The sequence below is a fragment of the Chionomys nivalis genome, chromosome 14 (assembly GCF_950005125.1).
Source record: "Chionomys nivalis chromosome 14, mChiNiv1.1, whole genome shotgun sequence".
NCBI lineage: Eukaryota > Metazoa > Chordata > Mammalia > Rodentia > Cricetidae > Chionomys > Chionomys nivalis.
The window spans coordinates 1,329,419-1,338,455 of NC_080099.1; the positions used below are offsets into that span (position 1 = coordinate 1,329,419).

The window sequence follows — 9,037 nt, forward strand, 5'->3', positions numbered from 1 at the left end:
TATGTGCTATGAAAAAGCAAAAACAAAACCAACAAAAAATAAAACGACCAAACATCCTGCGTTTCCTCAATTCTCAGTTTTGCCGAAGCTGAGCAAATACCCACATGAAAAAGCAGTATATAAATGGAAGCAGAGCTTGGTCTCGTTCAGCCATAGAATGGCCTCATTAGACCAGTGTGCTATTGATTTTGAATTCTTCATGAGGGCCAACTAATTGCATAGATGCTTACCCTAGAAACAATGAAAAGTGACTGTATCAGGGCCGGACAACAAGGAAATGGAAAACTGAAGAAGAATTGCTTCCTGGAAGCAGAAGGATCAGAAGTCCAAGGTAGCCTGGGATTTTAGCAGGACTAGATTGAGATAGTTTTTTTTTTCAAGTATGGTAATGGGTACAGTGTGTGTATTTGTGTTCATCTATGTGTGTGTCTCTCTGTATATCTGTCTGTGTGTCTGTCTGTGTTTCTGTGAGTATGAATCTGTGTCTATGTGTTTCTCTGTATGTGTGAGTGTATCTGTGCATGTGTATCTGTGTGTCTGTATCTGCATGCATCTGTGTTTGTGTGTCTCTGTCTCTCTCTGTGTGTGGTATGTGGTCTCTGTGTGTATGTGTGTGGATTCTGTGTCTGTTTTTCTGTGTGTGTGTCTGTGTTTGTTTGTCTCTGTGTGGTCTCTGTGTCTGTTTCTCTCTGTAAATATGTGTGTGAGCATATGTCTCTGTGAATCTGTGGTTTTCTCTCTCTCTTGTATCTCTCTCTTGGTCTGTCTCTGTGTATCTGTCTCCATGTGTCATTGTGTCTGTGTGTCTTGGTATGTGAGGAGAAGATCTACTCATTTTTTATGCCTGCATTCTAGTTAGTCTATAAATAGTGATTTTGTCTTAGTGAACACTTCTACTTTTTATATTGCTTTATAGTTGAGACCACACACATAATTTAATTGCTTCTGGGGAATAGGCTGCTAAATGTCTCACGGAACTGACAAGAAAACCAGCAATTAGTTCCCCTCCATGCAGTCACATCTCTTTTCCTCCAACCATCTTCCTTCATCTGCTCCAAGATCCCCTTCAGTTTGTCCAACTCTTTGCTTCTTTGGAAGCCTTCATCTTCTAGAATGCTAAAAGGTGCATATTATTTGTTTTGTCCTAGGATACAAGACTCCTTTGCTAGAGGCAGGCGGATCTCTGTGAGTTCGAGACCAGCCTGGTCTACAAGAGCTAGTTCCAGGACAGGCTCCAAAGACCACAGAGAAACGCTGTCTCGAAAAACCAAAAAAAAAAAAAAAAAAAAAAAAAAAAAAAAAAAAAAAAAAAAGAGACTCCTTTGCTTCATTCATAAACATAATTTATGCATTTATGCACCGGACACTTAGTGCATATTTAATTGAATGAAGAAAAAGCTAAATGAGAAAAAAAAGAGAATTCTATCAAAAGATAAAATAGAGGCTTCATGCTCCTGAAGTAAGGCAGAAAATGGAGCTAACCCCTGCCCCAGCACTTCACATATTGCTGCGAAACTGAGAGGCATGTCTCTGATGAACGAGTCCTAACACTTCAACAGTGAGCCCACAGACTGGGCACACACTGCATGACTGCCACAGTTGGTGAGAAAGGCCAAGTTTTTGGTCTTTGATTCTAAACACTCTCTCTCTCTCTCTCTCTCTCTTTCTCTCTCTCTCTCTCTCTCTCTCTCTCTCTCTCTCTCTCTCTCACACACACACACACACACACACACACTCACACACATTCACACACACACTCACACAGACTCACACACACACACACTTTCACACACACTCTCTCACGCACACTCACACACATACACTCACACACACTTTTACACACACTCACACACACACTTTCACACACACACACTCACACACACTTCAGGATTTTATTGTATAAATAGAAAGTGCCATTTTTTTTGCCTGCCCCACAAAATATTTATAATTGTTATTACTCTGAGATTCCTGGTAACCCCTTCATGATTTCTATGTGATCTTTTGAAGAAGAAGCTAGGAAACTATGAAACCCTAAGCTTTCTTTCTTTAAACACAGAGCATTGTTACAAGTTTGTCCTTACATTGATAGTATAAATATGCTAGAATTTTTCGTTAAGTCAACTTTATTTTTTACTTAAATGCCTTTCTCCTTAGGTAATGGGCTCCAAAGAGCCAGTTCATACACTAGGGATAAATACTGATTCCATTGCTAGAGTTGCCACCAACTGCCCATGCCACATAACTGTCAGCCTCAGTTGTCAGTCCAGGGTCAGTGAGCTCCCATTAGTTTGAGTCAGCTGTTTCCGTGATAATCCCCATCACGGTCTTTACCCCTTAGCTCATACTGCCACTCCTCCCTCCCTATGACTGGATTCCAGAAGTTTGGCCCAGTTCTTAGCTATAGATCTGTGCACCTGCTTCTATCAGGTACTGTATGAAGGTTCAATGATGACAAGGAGGTCATTAATCTGGTTAGTTTAGGTGCCCTTTCCAATAGTGCTTAGATTTGGGGTTATCCTTGTGGTTTCCTGGGAGTTTCCTTAGTGCCTGTTTTTTTTTTTTTTTTTGTTTGGTTGTTTTGTTTTTATTTTTTGCTAATGCCTCAATGGCTCCCTCTTTTAAGGTATCTTTTTTCTTGCTCTCCCTCTTTGTCCTTTACCCAACTCTTCGTGATCTGTCATGTTCTCCTCCCTGCTTCCTTTTTTTTCTCCCCGCTTCCCTACCAACCTCCCCTTTTCCCCATGCTGTCAATTTACAATTTACTATGGAGATTTTGTCTTTTTCCCCTGGGGGTGGGTGAAGGGGAGAATCCATGTAGCTGCACTTCCTTCTGACAGTCCCTTCCTTCCACTTTCTTTCCTTATTTCTTCCTTCTTATTTCCTTCTTTCCTCCCTCCCTTATTCCTTCATTCCTTCCTTTCTCCCTTCCTTCCTTGTACCTTCCTTTCTTCTTCCCCTTTTCTCTCCCTTCCTCACTCCCTCTCTTCCTTTCTTACTTGTTTCTTTCTTCTTCCTCCCTCATTCCTCCCCCCCTTCCTTCCTTCCTTCCTTCCTTCCTTCCTTCCTTCCTTCCTTCCTTCCTTCCTTCCTTCCTTCCTTCCTTCCCTTCTTCCTTCCTTCCTCTTTTTCTTCCTTTCTTCGTTCCTTCCTTCCCACCCTATGTTTCTCTTCATAACATGCTGAATTTATTATGTACTCTCATTAGAATGGGCAATACAATACATGGAGTATGGCCAACCTACCAGGGACTATACTCTTAAAGAACACCAACTCACCCTTCTCCAGAAGCTATCAACTGTAAATAGCGCCTCTGCTGGGGGATGGGGACTCATGACACCCTCCCTGCAATGCTAAAAGTTGACCACATTGATTTTGTGTAGGTTTGTGCAGGCAACACAGCTGCTATTAGTTCATGGAGTGACATGGTCTTATCTTATTTTGCTCTCACCGCCCCCAATCTCTGGCTCTTTTTCTTTCTGCAATGGTCCCTGAGTTATGGGGAGGAATGTGATGTAAATGTCCCATTTATGGCTGAGCACTTTACAGTTATTTATTCTTTGCACTTGGGCTAGTTGTGAGGTATGTATCTCATTATTAGTGAATTGAGGCCACTTAATTTATTTAAGGTTATTAAAAAGTAGCTTACCACTTGTTTTTAGTTGTTTTTCTGTTCGTTCAACCACTATTTGTTTTGTACTTTTTCCTTGATTGGACATAGGTGTTGGCTAGCTTCAAGTACTATACATGACAGATTCTATCTTAGTTTTCCTTATTCCATCTATTTCTTCTGTGAAACTTCCTTTAATTTGTGCTTGCCGAGTCCTGTGATCCTTCCTCCAGTTGCAACTTCTCTTTTCTCTGTTTCTTCAAGTTCTACTAAGTCTCCCAAGCTCTTCTGAAAATGTGGTCTTTAACCTTTCACTTCTTTTCTTGCTTATCCCATGGCAAGATTCTGCTCTTCAGGGCCAGATTTCCTAAGTGAGAGACACCTATAGCCACACTGATGAATGTTGACTACGGAGACACTTTGAACACATCTCCACCTCATCGAAATATCATGAAGCTCCTGAGTGTTGAGTACAGAAAGATATGTTGAACATACTTCCATTTTATTTATATTGACTGTCGGTGTTAATATTTCCTTCCTCATATCCCTCTCAACTTTCAGAGCTGTGACAGGTGCTGTAGCGATCACTGGACAGCTGGGCCATCTCTTCACCTGTATTTTATCCTTGCATATCAATTCTGCCTAGCCTCTCAGCACTTCACAGCTACCTATACAGACCTAATGCTTTTCAGTTTCCCCTGACACCTATTTGTCTGAGTTGTCAAGTTTTACAGTTTTAATATTCTGACCCTTAATTGAGTAACTTCTTTAGTATACACAACTATTTTTATTTTTTTCCAGTAATATGTTTGCTACCTTGAAACAGTGTCATCTTAAATTTCAAAATCCATTGTTATAAACAATTTAAATATGTGAACAATTAAGAAAATAGTATGGTCAATGCTTTAATCAAATGGGACCAACTTTCCAAATCCAATGTTCACAACTGTCTTTTGTGTATTCATCCCACCGCTTAACATATATTTATAAACATTGGTTTTTCTAGTGCATATTTTTACCTAATTATGATTTAAATGCTCATTTTTACTTCCATATGTATGTATGTATATACATGAAACCCTCTGGTTGAGTAATCTTTTGAAAGGGGATTTCTGGCTATTACTATATTTTTTTCCATGAACACAATCTGCAACATATGTGAAAATGCTGAAACCATAATGATGGAGACCCAGTTAGAGAAAAGTTGGTCTCCTCTGGTAACTCTTAATCTTGACTGCACACTGGGGTCACCTGGGAGCTGTGAAAGCAGTTGAAGCCTGGGACTCAGCTTCTTAGCTTCTGGTTTAATTGTTCTGGCATGTGTCCAGGGTGTGAGGCACTTTAAATGTTCCCTTGTGATTCTAATGTACAACTAAGATTAAAAACTGCTGTTCTGCAAAAGGGCTAAAGCAAAGATTAAGGATCATCGATATTAAAATGCAAGCTATAATTAGAAGCAGTCCTGGGAGAATGATTTCTATTCCCTACAGGCTTTGATATTCACACAACTCCTTTTAGTGTGAAGTTATCTTAGAAAATAAACAACCAACAAAGCACCCCAGTATGATGAGTGTTTTCCAATCAGTTTATGATGGAGTGAGAATTTAGCTGCAGGTTTGAAACTCCATTTGGGTCTTTTCTACTTAGATGGTTTCAGGCACAAACATAGGAGATGGCCACAACTTTCTCAAACCATAACCTGAGAGGTTCTTGTTGGGGAGTAAGAAGAGAAGAAAAAGGTGGCTTTTCTCTTAAGGCCAAATATCACTGCATCCATGACAAGGAAATAATACATAAGAAAAGAGAAAGAAGAATTAAGATGGAAATAGGAAGAGGTTGGCATGGCCGTTATATTGCTACAAGGTTCGATGCACAAATAGCACCAATCTTGGATTATATGCTGAGATCACGTAGAAGCCTGTGTTCTGGTGGTCTATGCCAGGATTAGGCTCTGTTGTCTTCTTTCTATGTTGGAATAGGATATGGTAACTATCAGATAAACTGACTCCATGTTTACTGGGATTCTCAGCTATGACTTGCATCATTTCTGCCCATGGAAGTCAATGGTTCCCTAGAAGGATAGCCCTCTGAAAGGCTGAGTATTCATAGCCTTGTCTTCAGATGAAGAAGAATGACAAGTTAATATTCAGCCACAGAACTTTTTTAGAGGCTGGGAGTTACAGGTAGCAGTTTTGGCACGTGAGTGATGACATACCTAGGCATGGACTTTACAACCATGTACAGGGAGAGTGCTTGCATGCTCCTTTCCATGTATGCATTGTGTGCAAATCCTTCTGGAAGTTCTTAAACCCAAGAGAAGCATTTAATCATCGGTCAGTCCCAAGTGTCTGTAACTGATTTTTGAAACAAGCTCTTTCTATGGTTGTCTAAGCTGATCTGGAATGTGTTATCTTCCTGGCTCCATCTGTTGAGTGCCTGGATTACAGATTGGCACCACTGCACATACCTCCACAGTGATTTTCAAAACACTGACTCTTTATTTGTAAGAGAATAAGGTAAAACAACAATGTATTGAAGAGATGTAGGTTAACACCTGTACTACATATGTGGATAATTTATTCAAAATCTATTTCACAGACTGAAATATTTTACCTAAATTTTTTTTATTGAAATTTGGTCTATTGATAAAGATTGAATTTTCTCCAGATCCACATGGAAGTGTATAAACAAGACCATGCCTGACACAGCTTGTGAATTCATTGTCGATGATCGTTAGTTAAACATTCGTGTTAAATTTTAGTAAACTTTAGCATACCACCTCATATAAAATAGGTTCTCTGAAACTTCGTTATTGAGGAATTGATGATCATTTACGACATCATGAAAGTCACTGATCCTGGAGAGTGTGTTAGTTTGTTAGGAGTTCCTGTCAATGAAAAGGATCTCACTTCCCTCCTTCAATTCCCAGTTGTAAGACACAGATGGAGTTTGGCATGGTTGCAGGCATAATTACAAGACCTGATTCAGTTACAGACCAGTGAGGAGAGGCCGAGCTTGACTTTGGTCCAGGCTCGAAGCAGTGAACTCCCAGAGAGCTCAGATTCAATTATGTAGGGGAGGCTTCTGCCAGCTCTGCTTCTGTTATTGCACTTTTGAGACTCCTACCTACAATGGAATGCCTGCTGGCTGTTACAGTTGATAAACCAAGTAGGAGTGTCCTACTGTTGAGGGAGCAGAGACTTACACAGAGACCCACTGTTGGCAACTGGTGTTCCATAGCTAGTACACAGGGCTGGGGGTCATCACCTTAAAAAGACCAGGGCTGGCAGCTGCCTCAGATCCAATTTTTTCTCATTTTAGACTGACTAGGCAGAGGGCTCCTAGATCTGGGTATGCTCTGAGGCTACAGGTCTGTGGGAAGTCTTTTTGACTTGTAAAATAGAGGAGAGGATGGTTGTTTAAATATCATTCACACAATGATAATAGATTTGAAAATATAAAGAGGATTACAGCTTTTAGGATTAGCATAGGATTAGGCTGGTTCTTTCTTCAGTACTAAAGACACAAATGTGAAAGGAAAAAAAATGGATAGAGTCTTAAGTAAAAATATAGCTAAAATTGAAAGGAAAAACAGATACAATCCTAAGTAAAAATATAGCTAATAATTCTATAGAGGAATTCTCTTAAGGGATTCTGTGTGAGCAGCTTATGGTTATGATTAGCATTAATGTTTCTAAGTTGCCACTAATGGCTATAGGCGACTCCTACAACAGAAGTCCTGAATTCTGACTGATGTGCAATATCAAAGTATGAGAAGTTCATACTCAGAAATGAAATAGTGGCTTGGAAGCATTACCAGTTATTAACCTTTGAAAAGAAGATTGCTCATCAGCATCTCATTAAACCTCTCTCACTAATGTGGCCTTCTTATTTACTGATCATCTGTCCTTTTGCAGTTCACCACAAGCAAAGGTTTAGGGGCATTTTGAGTCTATTCTTTCTCCACAGTAGCACAGAATCTTCATTTCTTGTAAAGACATTAAGAGCTACAGACAAGATGGAATCTTAGAGTTGTTTTGATTTACATTTTTCTGATGACTAAGGATGTTGAGCATTTCCTTAAGTGTCTTTCAGCCATTTTATATTCATATGTTGAGAGTCCCTCCATTTAGGTCTGTACCATTTTTTTTTACTGGATCATTTGTTCTTTTGATAGCAAGTTTCTTGAATTCTTTGTATATTTTGGAGATCAGCCCTCTGTGCATTGTGGGATTGCTGAAGATCATTTTCTATTCTGTAGGCTGCCGTTTTGTCTTTTTATTTTCAAAAAAATTTATTTATTATGAATGCAGTGTTCTGCCTGCACACCAGTAGAGGGCACCCGATCTCATTATAGATGGCTGTGGGCCACCACGTGGTTGCTGGGAATTGAACTCAGGATCTATGGAAGAGTAGTCAATGCTCTTAACCTGAGCCATCTCTCTAGCTCAGCCATACCACAGAGAAACCCTGTCTCGAAAAACCAAAAAAAAAAAAAAAAAAGAGGATTCTAGCTCAGCCACCTGATACTTCTAATACCCAATAAACTGCAGACTCCAGACACACAAGCTTTTACTTTATTTGCCCTTTGGGGAATTGTCTGCATATCACAGCAGATCAAGCCATTGTGGATCTACTTTGGCTTTTTGCCAGCACCAACATTGGCCTTCGCAGTCCTCCTGACCTTCTTCATTCTATTCTTGCCTTCCTTTCACTATTTTGGGGAGGTGTTTTTCTTCTCATAAAGGCCATGTCTTGCAAGTCTGTGTTTGGACTCATTCTTCTTTGCATAATCGAGAGAATCATAGATCATGCCAAAGCCAGTTGTTTTCCCACCACCAAAATGAGTTCTGAATCCAAATACAAAGATGACATCTGGTGTGGTTTTGTACATTTTGGCTAACTTCTCCTGAATTTCCGTCTTTGGTACTGTTGCCTTCCCAGGGTGAAGGACATCAATAAACATCTGTTTTCTTTGAAGCAGATGATTGGTCATGAACTTCTGGGTCCGGATAGTTACTGTGTCATTCGTGATGACTGCCACACCAAGCTGCAAAGCAGGAAAAGACCATTTTGTCTTGTTGAACATGTCCTTTGTTTGACAGAAGCTTTTCAGTTTCAGGAGGTCCCATTTATTAATTGTTGCTCTCAGGGTCTGTGCTACTGGTGTTATATTTAGGACATGATCTCCTGTGCCAATGCATTCAAGTGTACTTCCAACTTTCTCCTCTATAAGGTTTAGTATGGTTGGCTTTATGTTGAGGTTTTCGATCCATTTAGAAACAATAAAACTAAGCAAACAAACAAAAACCTACAAAAAGAATGTTGTCTGGAGCACACAATCTCTACTACTATTACCACTAGTCTTTGGTTGTAAATGAGGATGCTGGGGGATATCCTTGACAAAGATTTTGACAACAGACATCCAAG

General features: G+C 39.8%; 1 pseudogene; it reads right to left on the minus strand.

Moving 5' to 3' along the window:
• Positions 1 to 8,240: 8,240 nt before the first annotated feature.
• Positions 8,241 to 8,630, minus strand: LOC130886922 (40S ribosomal protein S24-like; annotated as a pseudogene).
• Between the last annotated feature and the right edge of the window lie 407 nt (positions 8,631 to 9,037).